The 19,164-nt window shown below is 38.4% G+C and overlaps 1 protein-coding gene and 1 long non-coding RNA gene across 6 annotated transcripts in view; one reads left to right on the forward strand and one right to left on the reverse strand.

The window, feature by feature from the left end:
- NR5A2 (nuclear receptor subfamily 5 group A member 2) overlaps positions 1 to 19,164 on the forward strand; it is an 86,497-nt gene that overhangs the window by 19,443 nt on the left and 47,890 nt on the right. The gene's annotated exons all lie outside the window — the stretch shown is intronic.
- Positions 8,670 to 12,312, reverse strand: LOC114055854. The gene is made up of 4 exons (XR_003570850.1): positions 11,729 to 12,312; positions 10,692 to 10,728; positions 9,647 to 9,813; positions 8,670 to 9,021 (listed from the first exon to the last, which is right to left on the reverse strand). It is a non-coding gene; the product is annotated as an uncharacterized LOC114055854 (long non-coding RNA).

The raw sequence follows: 19,164 nt of genomic DNA on the forward strand, positions 1-19,164 counted from the left end.
CCTGAAGGCAGCTCTCTTCTATCCATCCATGGTTTCAGGTCCTTCTGACCAAGTTAGCAAAAGCAGCTATTTCAGACTGCTCCACAGAACATGAACATTTACCCTGTGGGAGAGGGTAAAAAAAATTAAAAACCATCTAAGAATACGACAGAGAGATTTTAAATGCAGAAGGAAGGGGAGGCAATTGTGATAAAGGTGCAATTAGATTTTCAGCACAGCTTTCTTTCCTACCTGTACACAACTGAGAAATATGCATTTGCTCAAAAAGATATTTTATATTTATTCCTACCTAAATGTCTAAGCAACTGAATATTAAGTTGTCTTTCAGATAGGACAGGTGCATTAGCAGATCTCTGGGACTAAAATTTTAAATTACTCAAATAATTAAGCAGTAGAAAAGTATAAATGTGTTTGTATGAAATTCGTCTTGACTTTGTCATCAGGAGTGATGCCTTGCACAACTTTCTTTGAGTTACTAGACAGCATGTTTGCAATTATTTACTGTATCTTTTCACTTCATTCTAAATTTTGTCTTACACACTCATCTCTTCAATTAATATAAAAGAGCAATTATTTTCCTTTCTTCTAAACTTAAAGATTTGTAGTTAGGAGAATTCAGGAGGAGGATATGATAAAAAATGCTGTCCCAGTCCATCAGTGGTTTAGGCCATATTTACCACAGAGATAATAACCCAGCACTGGGCTGCAGCTCTCAAGTTTTGGGTTTTTTCTTTTGGCTGAAGATTGGATTTTTTTAAAGAGATCTTAAGGGACAACAAATATGTTTTAAAACTTTATTTACTGAACTGTTATCAGCTTATGCTTATCCTATGTCTTCTCACTTGCTGCTCTACAAATTGTCCTCACCTCTTTGGAATCCGTTATCCATTTAAGGATCTAAAAGGTAAAAATACTGACTGGATAGAACTACCTACAGCATGCACTGCATTTGAATATGACCTGTGTATGGATTTAAGTATGTAATTTAAGGCTAATGTTCACACTTGCTGGGGAGCAGATCCTCTCATCTGCAGAAATTATTGGAAAAATTACAGAAAAATTAAAGAAGCGAACTAGTCAGGATTAATAATAATAATACCAGAATAAGATCCAAAGCAGCCAATTGTAATCCAGTAACTTTAACACCTGCTAAAATTTCAAATGTCCCTATCTTTCTGGTGAAGTTGGAATACTTTATAAGTAGTAATTACATCACAAATTCTGGAGGTTGACATTACATATTAATTTTTTATTCATAGTGAGAAATGCTTCTGTGTGGTTCTTTATACACAGATGAAATAAGAATACAGAGATAACCTTCCAACAGACTCACAATGATGTTATTAATAGTAATAGTAAAGAAGGCCTTTGTTTGCTATTCTGGAGTTGTTGAAAGCTCAGTAAATATAAAAGTAAGATATATCCTTCTTATCCTCAGCTAAGAAAACTCGGGAATGCCCTGGGGATGCTAGATTTGTAGCCAGCTGTCTTAGCCAGGTGAAAGGTCTTTGTACAAAGCTAAAAAGAAAATATTGCAAGAGTTCCTAGAGTCCAAAGGTTGCCTGGCCCCAAGAAAGGATGCAGACAGCTCCGCTGGACTGGTCTTTCCTCATCAGGCCGCATCAGTGAAAATTCAAAAACTACTTCCAGAGCTAAGTGTTCCTGAACCCATAAAAGAAAGCAGGCCAGGAAAAACACCTTGTAGAACAGTCCTCAAGATACCTTCTTCTGGCTGAGGATCAGAATCAACTAAACGTTAGTAGTTTAAAAAAAGGCACTAAAAGATCGGTGACTCACAAAAAATACTACCTCAACTTACTTGGCTATTTTAGTGAGGATGTCATAGGTCAAAGTACTATGTGAGCACAAACCCATTTAGGGAATGATTGCAGGAAGAGAGCGTACTTCATGTTAAAGAAGCTCATCCTACAACTATTCACTGAGTTGGCAAATTTAGGCCATTCACTGATGTCAGACTGTATCAGTTCCGGGGCAGGTTTCTTGCTGGAAGTCTAAAGTTGCCCGCGCTTACATGAGCTGTGACCTTCAAAGAAATGATGGTTTAAGCACATATCTCAAAAGGAGCCCATCTATAGAGCTTGTACTGTACGTGGCAACACATGTTTTGGCAGCTCACAAACTAACAAAGGCCTGGCTTTGTATGATGTATTTCTCGTAAGCACAGCTATGTTATCAGAGTTTCAGATTATTTCTCAAAGAAGTGCAAACTTAGTGTGAACAGGATTAACAGAATTCCTGGGATCTCTTAATTTTTTTCTGTAAAATCTATTTAGATAAATGTAGTAATGTAATACTTGATACATCAGCTTTAAATTCAAATTTCACTTAAGTATGAAGAAATGCATAGAAAATAAGGAATTACAGAAATTCAGTTATTACACAGGACTAGCATAGAATAGCAAAAAAACAGTTTTGGGTTTTGCCGAGTCTCTGGTTTTTGAGAAAAAAAGTCAGCTGGGAAATACCTTAAAAGATCTCCTTCAGGGTGATGAAAGGTTGGTAAAACATTTAGACTTTAGTAATCAAGTGCAATTTGATAACTTGAAGTGCTTTTGGACTTTGTAGTGTATGTATTTATCAGGACAGGAAATGTAATTTGCGTAGCTGGTGAAATAAAATTTCTGCAATGTTCTTTTGGTCAGGAACCTGCCAGAAACTGAGGTCCAGGACTACCCTTGATATCAGTAATCAAATCAGTTAATCTATTGTCATGTGTAGCTGTTGGTTTTTAATCTGTCTTTAGCATATCCGGATCTGAATAAAATACTTCTCAAACATTTAAAAATGTAGAGGAACACACTGTTAGAAGTAAACTTCATGATGATCTGGCTCTTCTCTGAGCAAAAGATGTAATTAAATGCTGTATTTAAGCATGTGGGCATGTCATTTTGCAGCCTTTTTAAACAGTTTGTTCCATGCTAAACCTCTGGCATGTTCTTTAGGCATAAAAAAGAAAGATGACATTCTCCTATGTCCTTCTATGTCACATATGGATACTTTCACTCTGCCATACGATGTTGTTATCAGCCCCGGTAGCAGGAGACTGAGTTCAGTCACTCTGGGTTTAGTAATTTTTCTATCTAATAACATTGAAATTAAGAACCATTTTCCATATAGGTGTTTTTTTGAAAGACTGCTACTTCTACTCTTGAGTGGATCTGCCATCAACAGATCACTAGCAAGCTTACTCAGGTTTTCATGAATAGCCATGATGGAGTAACGGAGTTTTATCACTTGTTAGAGAAAATTTGAGCAAATAACAATTCCCAAAGCTGCCCAGCCCATAAGCAGAGATACAATAGGCTGTAGTATGGACATGATTCCATAGCTACAGCCACTCCTGCTACATGTCCTGAAGCAGACACTGAGTTATTCAGAGTTTGAGGTATTTGTTACAGAAAACAGAAGTTTAAAATTACAGTTAATTGTTTTCCTTCAAAGTGTAAGTTTCCAATTTGTTTGACAATTGCCAGCGGTGACATAGAAAGGTTACTTGGGTGCAGTAGCAAATGCAGATCACATTGCTGTAGGACAAGATGAAAAAATAGTGGTCTTTAGATCTTGCACGCTGTGAGTAGTCCAAAGTGATGTTAAAGTTCACTCCAGCAATAATGGCTGTAGCAACAAATAAACCAAACAACAAAAGCTCAGCCACGTCGACAGTCTATTGTATTTTCAGACAATTTTTAACTGTTATTTTCTGCTATGAAGTTCTGAACTTTTTGCCAAGTGATGGAGAGCTTTGCACTTCAAAAATTAAACAATTCCAGTTTCTTGCAAAAATTATAGATTTCACCTGATTTAGCTTTGTAAAGTCACATTTTATTGTCAAAATGACAGACCTTCATTTGCAAAGGTCTCCATTTTTTGCAAGCTTCTGCAACAAAAAAAACCAAACGAACAAAAAAGGCAAGCCAGTTTTCCATCTGCAAATTATGACATTTTGCACAGCCAGGCAATAAATCTTACTACAGGAAGAGGACTTGTTTCATTCAGATCCAGAGTTTTTGTATGATACCTGTATCCTTCAGATCCAGCACTTGTGCATGATACTTGTATCATATTTCTGTTCTGTGGGATGGTTCCCAGTTACAGTGAAAGTTTGCCTCTATAAATTTATCAAGGCTGTTCAGATTTAAACAGTTTCTTCTATTAACCTGTAGCCCTTAGGATCACCCACAGTAAGGATGAAATCCCAGCCGTGCTGAAGTCACTTATAGACTTTCTATTAGCCCTGCTAAAGGCCTATAATATAAATGGGTGTTCTTTTATATTTTCATATAGAAGAGGTAAGCTACTCCAAGTCAAGGGATTATCATCTTTGTACACATATCACTGAGGAGACAATAGCTTCAAAACAATCCACTCAGGAATAGGGCTGAAAAATGCTGACAAATGGCAAGAAAAGCAGAGGAAAGTTTGATTTATGAAGAAAGATTAAAAATCCAAATATTCATAGCTTGATGAAGCATCGAATACATCCATATGAAAGCCTTGTAGAAGCACAACATCTGAACTAAACAAAGGCCATGGAGAGTGAGGAACTGTATAGTTCCTTACCTCTCGTGCTACCTGTGGTACTGCCAATAGTATGTTTTCCACAACACCCAGTCATCAGACTCATTATTGGAGAGAAAGCCTAAAACTGAGATCTTTCAAATTGTGTTGCAAGTTGTAAGATTGCTCGGAACAGGTTGGACACACTGTACAGCTATATAAAAGCACAGGAACATAGTAAAGGACTGAAGTATTTTCCATTTTCAATTTTAAAGTTATTATAAACTGGAGTTTCAAATAGAGGCAGTAAAACCAAGGGGCAGACTGCTTTTAAACATCTGTCTGGTATCTCCATACTTCCAAACTTTGGCCAGTATGCACTAACAAGTAGATTTTCAGACTTCTAAAATAGAATAATGCATCAATTGCCAGGGAAGTGTGTTATTTTATACTAGCCAAAAACTTAGTACAAGAGGAAGTAATATTTCAAAAATTAATTTAAACCTCAGCACAATTCAAGAAATACTCAAATCAATTACAACCATTTGATTTGAACTCTATTACAGCTAATGTGAAGCCAGTGGCTATGGCCAAAATCTGGTACTCAAATAAATGAGTGCAGTGCAGATCTTGGAGTAAAGCGACATATAACATAGCTATTGAATCCTTCCCACTTCTCCCACACCTGGCTGGAAAGAATAGTTAAAAGCAAGTTGGAGCACAACCACTATTTTTAGGGCAGCCTTTAACCATTCCCTGATACTTTTTTTTTTTTCCTAAAAGAAGTCTGTTAATTATCAAGTCTGCAGCCATTTCAACTCTGAATAAAAAACACAGTTTTGTTCAGGGTTAATGTCAGCTAAATCACAACACATCATCTTACCGCATTACAAAATGGATTTGAAACATTTACTCTCTCCTGTGCTCTCACTGGGTGTCACAGCCCCATCACCTCAGCCGGAGTGAGGGGCAGGGGCTGCCACCCGTCCCCCCTCCCCCAAACCAGGCCCGGTCCCGGGGATGCTGCCAGGACCGTCCCACCCCACCACCCTCACAGAGGCCCTTGAGAACCCCAAGGACAAGGCAGGATTTGAAGGGATGCGGAAAGGACACGCAGAGACAGGGAGCTCAGGGAGGGCTTCGCTGGATCCTGAATGGTGCCATGGGTGTGGCCCAGGTGGGGCAGGGCAGGGCAGGGCAGGGCAGGGCAGGGCAGGGCAGGGGTGTGTCGGGGTCGATACCCAGCCCTGGGCTCCAGACCTGTGGGGCTCCAGCTGCCCTCCCTGCAAAGGGGTCACTCCCTTGCCTGTGTCTCCGTTAGGAGCGGGCAGCACGGGCTGCTCTGCCCTCCACCATCCCAGCCAGGCGCGCTGCTCCCGTGTACAGCGGAGACAGGGACACAGCCATCGGCTCTGCCCTCAGCCCGTCCTCCATGTCCGAGTGGGTGGCAGCGTCAAGGGGAGGAGAAAGCATTTCTGCTGAAAGGCAAACCACCGGTTAGTTTTGCTTTAACATTTCCCCAAATCCATCTGCTTTCAGTAGAGTTGAAAGACTTTCACCAAATTTTTCGTTAAAATGTTCTTCATTTGCTGTTTCAAAATAGGGACTGAAATTTGTTACAGTTGGCATCACCACAGACACGTTTGTAGCACAACTACAGAAGAAATAATAGGGCAGATAAGAAAAACTAAGAAAGAGACATAATACAATGCAGGTAGGAAAGTGAGATTATAATTTTGTGTGGACATTCTCAGTGTCTCTTTTCCACTTTGGTAACTGATGGAAGTTCAGTTATAGCTGGTTAGGAAAATGCCAGAGCAAACAAGTATTTAACACTCTGTTTTGGAAACACCCCAATCATTATGCAACCATTACAGACAAAAAAAGGGATACCAAAAATTAGTAAAATAAAATACCAAATATTCATATTGCAGTGAAAAAAAGAAATTTAATTTTGTTTAATTCTGGAATTGTCTGCCATACCCATCACTCAGAGAGGGAAAGAAACTAAAATTTATTTTCGGAAATTCAGAAATAGAAAAATGCGTTTTGCATCTAAATACAGCTCTTGCATTTGTTGAAAGAAAAGTTACTTTGATATTTGTTGCTAAATAAAATCTTGGATCAAGTAAAATTAATTAAAAAAATTAGTTAAGGCAACAATAAACACAGGAAATATACATGAATAAAGTGTTCTAAAAGTCAGGCAACTCTTTTAAGACTATAAATATCACCTAAGCAAGGCCACTATAATTAGCAGAGGGTGAACAAAAGAAGACATCCAGAAATAGATGGGGAGGGGGGAGGTGGGGAGGGTGAAATGTCTTGGTTAACCTTATTTGAGTGTTCTTTCCATAGCATAGGAAATGGTTCCAGCTAGCTCATGAGTTCTGTTGGTATTAACTGATTTTTTAAAAGGACATTTCCATGTTGTCTCTATGCCAAGGAAATTCTTTTACTGGCGTGTTTGCTGAATACAGGAAACATCACCCTAACTAAGTGACACTGAATGTGACGAAGAATTGTATCTTTATTCTGGTGTTCCAGTCAACACTGTCTGTTTGTTTCAGCTGGAAACCTTTTGGTATTTATTGGGGAATACTTACTGCAGCCTCGCAGTTTGTCCTGAGTAATGAGCAAACACAGTGACTGGTGGTGCTGAGTCATAATCCCTCACCACTCAAGAAGCAGCTTGCTGCATCCCTTGGGCAGCAGCTGATTAGTCTGAGGGATGATCCAACACTTTAGGGGAGGTAGAGACAGGGCTGTGTAGTCACACGCTAATCTACTTCATCCCTCTTCAAGTATGGGCAGAAAAGACTAACAGTGCTGGGAATCTTCCTTGTCTCCATGCTATGGCCAGAATTCCTTGTGCAAGGAAATAAATTTGTGCCTACAACTGCTTACTATCCTAAATAGAGAGGTGAACAAGTCAGTCTTTTGTATATTAATTTTCTGTGTAAGTCAGGCTGTGCTGATAGGTCCAGTCTTGTACTGAGTATCAGAAGAAACCTTTACTGAAGCCAGTGAGAATTTTGTCTGGATGAGAAGTGCAAGTGAAGATCTTGAATTGTGTATTTCCATTTTCACTCACAGCATTTGCCAGTTTCCTGTTTTCTTCCATAAAGGTGCCTGTGTCAAGCATTTCAGTTTCATTTGCTACATGTTATTTCTGTACGCCCTTTTTATTATCTGTTTTCTCTTCTTTTCCCTTCTCTGGAACTGTGCTAGTGCCACAGCCACTACATAGGCAGCAGTAACTGCAATTATTTGTGGCTCTGAGCTCCACTGACCACAGAGATCTTCAACAGTCAGTGGTTTCAGTGACAAGCCCTCAAATTCCTTGTTCATACTTTTCAGAAAAGGTGAAAATATTTGAGAAAAAATTTCAGAGTGGGTGGTTAAGGCAGGCCAGCAGTCACAGTGTGATACTTCTGGAGCTCAGTGAAAATTGCAATAAAACCACAAAGATACTTAATTTCCTTCATATAACAGCAAAAACATGTAAAAAGAATAACAGATGACAATCATGCAAAGTTTCTGTTTCTGCTTCCATTTGTCTGTGCACCAGTTCTAAGGCAGTTAAAATTGTGGAAGAGGGTAGGGTTGTAGTAGAAAGGCTGCTTGCTGGGAGGCATGAGACTAAATTAGGCGGTAGTGCAAATCATCTAATGTGCAAGTGGAAGCCAAAACTAATGTGTAATTCATACCCAGTCACCACAGTATAAAATAGTTTCAGCTTCTTTTTTAAGGATCCACAGTAACTGATGTACCTTCTATCTACACATGGAGGAGAGAGCAGTAGATAGAAAGCCAGCTGCTCAAAAACAAATACTGATGGAGTATTGTTTGGATTAGTACACATCATACTCATGAAAAACAAAATCAGGCAATTTTCTGCATTTGAGGCTGAGACCTAGAATCTCCTAACACTATTTTGAATATTGGCCATATTGCTAAGATTCTACTCAGACTTTCTAGTCTTTGAGCAAACCAAAATTGCTATGAGGAGTAGCACTGCCTCTCTGCTGCAAGACTTTGAAAACAGTGGTCCTTGTTTATAATACAGCAAATAAACAAGAAGAATAGTAACAACAGCAACAATACTAAGAACAACAGCAACAATAGTAATAACAACTTTAAGTAGAAATAAACACACGGCAATCACTTTACATTGCTTTGGACCCATCATTCACAAGATAGGTTCTCGTTCAGCAAGTGTGGTCAAGGACAATGCTGTCTCCTGACTAGGAATGAACTTTGGGAAAGAGTGTTCCCAGTAGGAAGGTTTAGACCTCAAAGCGAGTGTTTACATGACTAGCTCATTTGGTAACACTGAACAGCATTTATTTTTAATTTGCATGCCTCTCCTTTAAGTCATACCCTTCTCCTCTTGACTTCAGTGGGAGCTCCACATGTTTTGCCTTTGATTCTGCTGCATGCTGACAACTCTAATTAGTGTTAACAGCAGTTTCAGTGGAGTTTCTCATTCTCTCCCTTTCTCTGTAAAAGAGTTTACAGATCAGGAGTTGGAGCAATATCAAGCTGATATATGGTACCTATCAGGAATGTATCTTCATGTCTTTTCTGTCCCTGGCAAAATGGAACTCAACCTTTTTTTTTCAGGCTGCGTAACAATGGTGGCCTAACTATAAGAAAAATGACATTGATCATTTTAACAAACTCCTCTCAGTTCTGAAAAGACTGCTTATTATTGTCTTTCATTTTTAATATTAAAAATTTCAGTTAGTTAACACAGTCTTTCTCTAGAAGTTGCTATCATAGTAACTTGGTGCAATAAATGTGAGTTAGAACAGCTCAGGGCTAAAACCTGCAGCTCACACTGAACCTCAGCCTGTTCTGCCCTATAGAAACTGTTTTGAATTTCAGAGATACTTTGTATAGGGAAGAAATACTGTTCGATTTTGAGGTTTTAATCTCAGACTTTCATACCCATACGTACAGACAGACACAATGAACAGGAGGCCCCTTTCTGCTTCTTCGTAAGAACTATTGCGTTTGGCTTTCAGTGCTCGCATAACCCTCCTTCCAATATTTCAAAAGACACAGAATTTCCCAGCATGATGATAAAGTTTTCCTGTGTTCCAATAATAAAAGTTGAATGTACCAGTAATTTCCAGTTCCTCTGTGGTCGGGCAGCCTGTGAAGACTAAATCAGAAGTACCCAACCTGCAGTATCAGTGTGGGAGTCGGAAACAGATGTTCACCGGACAATACAATTTGTTGTCACTGTCGATACTATATGGCACTTTTCCCAACAGAAATTGTCTGTAGCTGAAAAGGAATGTAAGGAATGATTCATGCCCCAAATTATTATTATTTGTTAAATTACTGTTAAATGTTAAACGCTCTTGGTTTGTTTTGTTTTAAATGTCTGAATCAGGGAGGCACAAGCACTCAAAATACAATTTCCTGGGATTTTAGCACCTGTATACTTTGTGAACCAATTAATTTAAGGCCTTTTTCCTCAAGACAGGATATTATATTAAAACTAAGAGTCAAATTCTCTTCTTTAGAATCAGGGTACCTTAACTTTTAATTTTAAAAAATATTTGGTCAGTAGCTATTTACACAAAAAGCACATGACAGGAGGTAAACGAGACACATAATTTTGTGCATATCTGAGTGTGTATCTATGAAAACTAAAAATTATTATTTGAATATAATAGTATTTTTATGCATATAATAACATCCTAAAGTAGTTTATGTCTTGGAAATTCTAATAGGCCTTTTGGGCATTCAAAACTGATCAAACACTCAAACGAGCAAAGTCCTCTATTAGCATATGATAGTAACATATGAGACCTAGCCTTGATTTCCAAATTTCATGAATATTACAAAAGCAGAAGCACTAGATCACACTTACTGTAAAAGGCAATAGATTGGGTTAGGTGCTTTTTAAATTAAATATTAATTTTTTCAGGGACACATCAAATAAAATGAAAAAAAAAAAGTACGTATAAAGCCTAAGTGATATCCAGCCTAAATACAAATTAATATATTCAGTGGAAGTGTCAAAAAGAGTTAAAGATCTGAATGCCAGAAACCTTGGGTATAGCACCTATATTCTACATGAAAAAGTAACACTAGGTATTTTCGAAAATTAAGACATTGGGAATTTCGAGTTCACTGAAACCAGTGACAAAACTCACATGCAGCTGCTGACTGTTGTATCTTGAGCAGGCTTTCCTTACAGATATTAAAAAGAGGAAAAGCAGTGTTTAATCATACAACCTGAAAAAGAGCAAATGATTTTAGCACTGTAAAATCAAACAGTTGTCTTATTTTTACAAATGCATGTGATAACACTTCACACTAATGTTTTTGTAACTGATTTTGCATTTACTGTGTTTACAAGTCAGCATATGACGAGACAGAATGAAATAGCTGATAAGGTAACATTCAGCACACACGTAAGCAGCGTGCAGAATTTTTGTATATGTGTCTGTATACGTGTATTTTCATATACATTCTTGGGTCAGACTGAGTTTTTCATCAACTAGGTGTTGGCAAGTGCCAAAGTGATTTAGGATTAGAATGGGATTTAGGCTGATCTAGCTACAGTTGTATTTCTCATTTCATCATCATGCCACTGTGACAGTTGTGGGTTTTCTTTAATTTATGAAATAGACAAAATTAAATGTCCATACCAGACACACCGTTAGGTTACAGGGAGTGAAAGAGCAACACTGGGTTAGGCCTTATTCTTTTGTCTGCACCCAGCAGAGTCTTGAATGTACAAAACAGCTGGGAAACTTCCTATGTAGCACACAGCTTGAAAAATGAACTCAAAATTTTTTTTTTTTGAAAATCAATCTGATTAGGCTTATTTGAAGGGACTGTTATTCTAGTTCTGCAGTGAATCTCTTTGTAAAATATGAATCAGTACAGAAGTGTGTTTTCTGGGTGCATTACATCATTTTAAATACTAACTCTACTCTCATTTTTGCCATCATGATAGTTGAATTCCTATAAATGTTTTAGACTTTGAAGACTTGTCATTGCAATACCGGAGACAGCATGCGCTCATACAAAGTTTTAGTACTACTCATAATTTCAAAAATTAGTGGGTTAAAACAGACCCATTTGCAAAATCAGTTAATCAGCCATTTTCAATCATTCTGCTTTTATGTGCGAATTTTTATCTACTGAATGGCATTTTGCTGTCTTTCCTCGTCAATTTAATTACCTTTTTTGAAAAAGAGAGGCTTTGGAAGGAGGCAAATTTTGATGTTCAGGTTACAGGAAAGATTTCCAAAGAGAGAAAAAGAGATTACCGAAATTAGCAGGAGTGTGTTCTGCCCGCCAGCCAGCGGAGTGAGCAGCATTTGGAGGAGAGGAAACCCTTGGCCACCTTATAGTGTGGCTGTGTACACCAGAGTTAGTTAGAGTGCTCTGAATCTCATCTTTTGATCTCGGGCGATATTTTTCTCTGTTATGTCACAGAGGTCACCTGGCTCATGTGTGACAAACTGCCTGCATAAGTCACAGTGCCAGTGGCAGAGATTTGTAACCATGTCCCTGGTCCATTGCCTTTGAATTATTTCGCAGGCCCTCTGCTTTACATTTACACTCTGTCGGAAGATGAACAGGGGAAGGGAGTAAAATCAAGGGCAGGGTCTCATCCTGAAGGACAAGGGGAAACAGGTGGAAGGTTAATGGCCCTGGAGCGTATCCACAAGCCTCTCAGGCTTGATATATGGGCCTCAGGCCTAAAACGGGCATTGGCTTTCAAAGATATATTATTTCATTTGAGGAGAGACATTCTGGAGTTCCTGCATTTGTCTGCTGATAGATGATCCTCTGTCCACAATTGGTTATGGCGTGTGAGTTTTCCTTGGGCCTGCTCCCGTACATAAAAATTTTGCTGAGCTCTCCAACCTTTCACATGCCTGTGAGAATGGGACGTGTGCGGGCCTTTTGGCAGGCGGCTGGATTTTTGTTGCTGCTATTTTCGTAGTTCCTTTTGAAGCGCCAGGCAAGTGGGGGATGAAAGGCACTTCTGTTCATTCATACGCGGCTGGGAAGGGGCAGCTTCGCAGGGACTAAAATGGGGCAGGAGAAGATGTGAGGGACCCATTATGCAGACGTGTGTCTGCAGCCCAGGAGGAAGCCACTCCTTCTGACCCCATATTTTATACCAGCACACACCCACCTGCAGAAAGATAAAAACGGGGAAATTATTTGCATAATTTTTACGGCCTCTCTTCTTTTATTATTATACAGTTCTGGTAGGGTTTTGGCATGTGCTCCAGCTCTTGGGCAAAAGAAACTAAGATAGTAACTCCATATCTTAAAATTGCATTTACTGGGGCCCTCTCCATAACTTTTACCTCAGGCACCTTATGAAAACGAGACATCGGTGCCCACGTCTTAGCAAAGGCCCAGAGGACCCAGAGCTGGTTCTGCTGAGTGCGACAGGACTGGGCTGCGGGCAGGGCAAAGCCCAGGGACCTGGCCCTGTTCCATCTGTTGTGCCCGGCTGGAAGAGGCACTTAGGCATGTACAGAGGAGCCTGGTGTGGCAAAGGCCTCGGTTCAGAGAGGAAGCAAGTCCTGGATTCCCATGGTGTCTTCTGTCATTGCATAACTGTTGTAAATTGTGGGAAAATCTGTTTAAATACCAGAGTTTAACAAAAAATCACAAACCCTGTAACATATATTATGTTGTAGTGTAGCCTGCATAACAGATTGCTGTTATCTTGATTTTCACCTGATTGTAGTTACTGTTATAGGATTGTGTTTTTAAGACCTGTTACTCCATGACAATATGATTTCAGGAAAGGAGGGTGTATATTTTTACTATATAAAGTATATTCATTTAGATTTCATAACAAACAACTTTTCAGTTTCAGTAGATATATTTTTCTGGAAGAAATTCACATTAACTATGCTTAAATATCTCCTAGTTCTACCTTTTTTTTTTTTTCCTGTGCTGCTAAAAAAGCAAAGTGCATTATATATATGTTAAGTTTCAATGCAGTTTGTTTGCTTTGGTTTTGCTACAGTAAAATTTGTACTTACGTAAGTTGTAAAATATTGGCACGGTGTTGTTTGAGTAATTAGGATCTGCTTTTGCTGTCACTGAAGTCAATTGCTAAACTGTCAGCACTCCATTGTGAGCAAGGTCGGGTGCATTCTGCATTTCAGTCACTTTCTGTAGAAAATGTGCTGGTGCAATGCAATTATTCTTTCTTCATTTAGTGTTCTGCAGAGTTTTAGTTAGACAAGTGAGCTAAAAACTTGAGAGATGTTTAGTGTCTCTTGCAACAGTAGGAAAGAAATCTGAGGACTTGTTAAAAGGAAAGATTGAGGAGCAGAAATTCTACAGAGAGAACTGAACAGAGTGTTAGCAGGCAGGAGGATCTGCTTTTCCACTTGTTGCTTTGATAACGGATAAAAGGCTGTCATGAACTGCAGGCTACCAGCTGGGAGCAGATAGAGTAATCCCAGCAGAGGGCTGGCCCCAAACTACACAGGCATTCTTTTAAATCTTCGAGACCGTAGGAAAGTTGTTTTTCCCCTACCATTGTCATCATTATTCATGATGATGTTTTCCACCCCAGTTTAAAATGTTGGTCTAGAAAATCTACTTTACAATACTTTTCTGTTTGAAATACAGGCAAATATAAGCAAATATCACGTAGACATATATATTTCAGCTATTTCACTCAACTACCTAATGATTCCCAAAATAAATTCCAGAGAACTGGATCTGCCATCGCATACCACTGCTGTAAGAAATCTCTGTCATTTGATTGTAAAGGTATATTGTGCCCAACGTGCAGACAGTCATAGGAACAATTTGTAACCTATGTCTTCCTTGTAATCAACACGCTTGATAAATGAAATCCAGAGGATGTGTTACTTGAAAGAGAATGGCAGGAGAATGTCATTAGTTAGAAAACGGGCCCAAGCGAGCCCTGCACGGTAGCCATGCAGGCAAACACAGCAAGAGACAGAGCCCAGCAAACCCCTGCCCACAGGGCCGTACTGATGTGCACTGGACCACCAAGGTCACGTTGCCAACATGCTTAGACACAGGCAGGACTGGGCCAACAGCATTTGTTAGCATGTGTACAGATGCTTAACAAGCTGTGGTGTTGCAGCCTGCATTATTGAAGAGAAAGAACAAAAATTACTTGAAGCCTTGATTGTCATTCTATACCGTTCATTTTAATGATATGTGTAGGGGTCTAGCTTACTTTGTATTCTTATGTGTAATTACCCATATAAAAAAACACCACTCATTAGTGTTCTGTTCCACTGACTTAATTATACCCCTTAATTAAATCTTGACTAACTGGGGGTCACTGCAGTGTCAGTGGGATTTGTCACTGTTTGTCAGCAGGTGTCTGGTCACATCTATTTCTGGTTTCCCTGTTGCTGTATGCTGTTTAAGAGCACAGTCTTTTCTAAATGCAAAGGACAATTATGCATTACCTTGCTGCGTTTTGTTCCTTAAAGAAACATCAGTGAATCTGTTCTGTAATACCAGTGTTCTCCCAATATTTATGTACAGGAGGTGGGGAATGTAGCAAATATAAACCTTTTCAAAACACAATTCATTACCTCACTTATGCTGCTTTTCAAAGCCTTATTCTTCCTGCACTCAAAAGACATGGTCTTATTAATTTATCAGATAATCTTGTGTTCAACAGGCATAAAACTATCTTGCAAATATCAATCCAGGGATACTTCTCCTGTTCCCTATCTCCTAAACATGAAATGAATTTGAAACATGACCAGCAAGAATCAGCTAAATCAATATTACATGCATAACAAATACTACATGGCATGTGCTGCTATTGCTGTGCTGCTCTGAGTCAGAAGACTGAAGCTCCCGACTCACTGTTCCCTGAATAATTCAGCTGGAGTTCTGCATGTGCAAGAAGTGCATAATAGTGCCATTTCTGTCTCTTTCAAATTTGCATGTTTTGGGCTTGTTATTTTAGAAAGTTACTTAGGGGAAATATAATTCCCCTGTTTACGCATATAATAGGCACCTAATGTTCATCTGAATAATTGATTAGTCAAGTCAGGCTTTCATAATTAGCTATCGGCTTTCCAGTGTAAGCCCACAAAACACTTGTCAATCTACAGACATTTTTAATTTATTAATATATATGTTATCAAAAGAACTGCAGTAGTTACCTAGAAAGCATTTATTATTTATTCTGTCAAGGCTGAGGAAGCATTTAGATTCTAGACATGTATTTTGAATCTGTTGTAACTTTCCCAGAAGATTATTTTTTTGTTCTGAAAGTTTTCATAAATGTTCTCTGCCTGTAAGTGCTTGCTTACAGTGGAAATTGGAAAGTGGGTTTAAAAAAAAAAATAATCCACTTCTAGGTTACAGGGAAGCTAGTGACATGTTTCACTAACTATAAAATAATGTATATTACTTATTTTTACTCAGATACCTAACAAACATCTAAATAGATAACCACTGGTAGATATCCTTATTGCAGCCACAGACTCTGTGACCAGACAGATGTATCTGTTGATAGCACAAGTGTGACAGTGATATTGCAATTATGAGTTGTGCAGCTATATGGTGAATTAAAGAATTATAAGATAAATTGCATTTATCATGAACTTCATAACACCACTTGAACTCTACCACTATTCCACTTTTGCTTCTGCATATTTCTAACTAGTTTTCAAGTGCTTGTTTTTAAAGGGAAAAGACATCCTCCTTACTCTAGAAGTGTATTTTGAGCCCAGTGGTTTGAAGTTTCTAAACCAAAACATTTGATTGTGAAATGCAGAATGATTGTTCAGTTCTTACGAGAAGTATGCTAAAGGTTGAACACCTGATAAAACAATAGGACTAGAAATCTTTTGATTTATTTTATTGGGAAACAAACTTTATGTTTCCATTGGGAGGCAGCATTTACTTCTAGGACTTCTTGAGTGTGAGACACTGAATTTTTAAAAGATAGCATTATTATTATTTATAGAAAAGATATTTTAGTTCTGTATATGCTATGTTTACTTTTCCTGACCGCTGCTCAGAAGAATAACCTTCATTTTAGGGAAAATATATAAGCATCAGCTTCCCATCAGTGAGATCAGGACAAGTGCTTTCCTGAATCAAAGTCCTTCTGATGCCTGTACTGTTTGAAGTGTATTAAGTTCTGTGCTTTGTAAGTGGAAAGATACAAACATAACATCAGAATTCTAAACCCCTTTTAGGTCTAAAACACTTCTATTATAGAATAGCTTTTTAGTTTGTTTGGAAAGAACATGATGAAAAAACCACAACATAGTGGTAGGAAAAAAGTATGCCCATTTTGGTGATGTGATTTATTTAACTGTGGTTCACCACTTTGAATTATGTGGTTTCACAGAATTCACACAAGTCCTCGAGCAATACTACAGCACCTTGTGTACCACAAGTATTATGTATATACTCTCATTTTCTACTGGAAGGTAGAAAAAGTATTAGAACCCTACTCTTTAAGAAGTTCAGTAACATACCTCCCATTGAAAAATGCAAATATATTTCTAAGGGTGTCATTATAAAGGCCCTCCTCTACATATTGTACTAATATAACATTCTGTTATCTATTTTATATCCATTGCAAAATAATCAAAAATTAAATGCTACATTGCAGAGAACATGATACCTATGTAGGGTTTGGAGCCGTGTTTGCAACTGCTGTTTTAATTTTCTCCATAACATTTGTACAGTGTTAACATATCAATCAGTGTTATAGAAGGGTTTTCTATTGGGATATTTTTAAGCATAGTTGTTTCTACCTGGAAAGCATTTATAATTTGGGCTGGTATGCTAATTAGGGATTTGAGCTGTGTGAGCGTTGAAACGTCTGCATTCTCACTATGAACGTGCAAAGTTCTCAGAGGTTCCCGTGTCTGTTACCCGGGGTTCAGAAACATTTCCCAGTGGTATTGTATGGCCTAGCTCGGTTCTTCCATTTAGATTTTGAAAGAGCATTGTTTTCACAAAGTGTTTTACAACTGGAAATAGATGTGTCTGCTAAACAGATTCATATTTGCATCATTAGACAGGTGATCTGATCACAGGGCGGAAGAGAGATCATATACATAAACAATGAATTAAAGCCCTGAATAGGATTGCTAAGGCTGTTTTTCTAGGTTACAGCTAAATGAGGGCCATTATGTGGGCTTTCAGATAAACTCACAAAGCTCTTATCTGTATAAACCTGATAGATCTGCCATTATTCTTAGTGACTAACAGAAGTTATATCATTCAGTTTCATTAAAAATGCATTAATCCTTTTTTAGTAACCTTTTCCTAATTCATTGATTCAATTATACAATGAACAATAAAAATGTTTAGTGTAATAAAAATACAGTATTAAGAGTGTGTTATATACATAAATATTTCATTGCAATGAAATTATTCAGGGTTAAAAATATTAACAATATTAATATCATACTCTGAGACAACAAAGTGTACTTTTTTTTTCAGCATCTCTGAAACTATAAATCAAAAGGACAAGTCTTTAAAATGAGAGTCCCAAAGTAGTTGGTTACAGTATTACATGTGGTCCCATATGCACACTTCCTGTACAGTTGGTGACACTTACCAGCACAGGTTGGTTGAGGAACAGGAGAGTACTTTAGAATGTATGCACATATTGCTCATAAATATCATGAAGCCAGGCTCCTTCTTATCAGATCAATTCTTCCCAAAGTCACTGTCTTCTGAGATGTCCTAAAAGAAAACAGATTGACTCCCAGGGTTGGACCCTGGGTTAACAGAAGTATGGGGAACATCTTGCTTGGTGAAGGTACACTCAAAGAGCACGGTACCACTCTGAGCAACTTTCACAGCAGTGGCAGCTTCCACTTACACCAGCTAAATAATTCAGACCACCAGGACTCCAATACTGCTCTCAATCTGGCAGTTCACCCAAGATGGTAATTGATTTTGACACAGTTAGTACTCTTTATCATTTTGTATTTGGTTTTCTTTATTAATTTTTGTGTCAGGAGAGCAAACTATCATTTGGTTGTGTCATACCTTTCTCTCAAATGCCAATAGCCCAGCATGGCTGAGTGGTGTCTGTGCGACAAAGTTGATGTTGCTGCTCCTGTGAAAACCTGATGTGATTTCTGCAAGCATTCCAAGACCAGAGGAGCAGAAAGCACTTCATATTTTCATTAGTCATCCCTTTACAGATTTACTTTTAATTCTTTCAGCAAAGCAGATTATTAAAAGCAATGACCTGAGGTCTTCATTCAGATATCAGACTTGCAATCCTGTATAATGTGCGCCGCAGGGCAGAGGTCACACTGACGAGTCTGTTAATGTAGTCACTCTGGGATAAGATCAATCTCCATACTTCACCATATTGATCTAATAGCTCATTGGCACTTCCCTCTTTGAATTGATTAGCTCATGTGTGAAAAGAGATTGATGCGTTTGTGACCCTGAGGAGTCTGTCAGGGGCACACCCATGGCAGGGCAAGTGCATGTTTTCACTGCTTCATTTGGGTGGCTCATTATCTGGACGCCTCACAGGGAATAAGGGTCATAACGTTGTTTTATGAATTATTTACAAGAAAATATCAGGGGCTTGTTTTATTTGATGCTCTACCTGTACTGAATTCGTTCTAAACAGAGCATGAAAAA

This window comes from Empidonax traillii, unplaced genomic scaffold, assembly GCF_003031625.1.
Source record: "Empidonax traillii isolate 1590-97213 ecotype Southwest subspecies unplaced genomic scaffold, ASM303162v1 scaffold69:size3087049, whole genome shotgun sequence".
Lineage (NCBI taxonomy): Eukaryota > Metazoa > Chordata > Aves > Passeriformes > Tyrannidae > Empidonax > Empidonax traillii.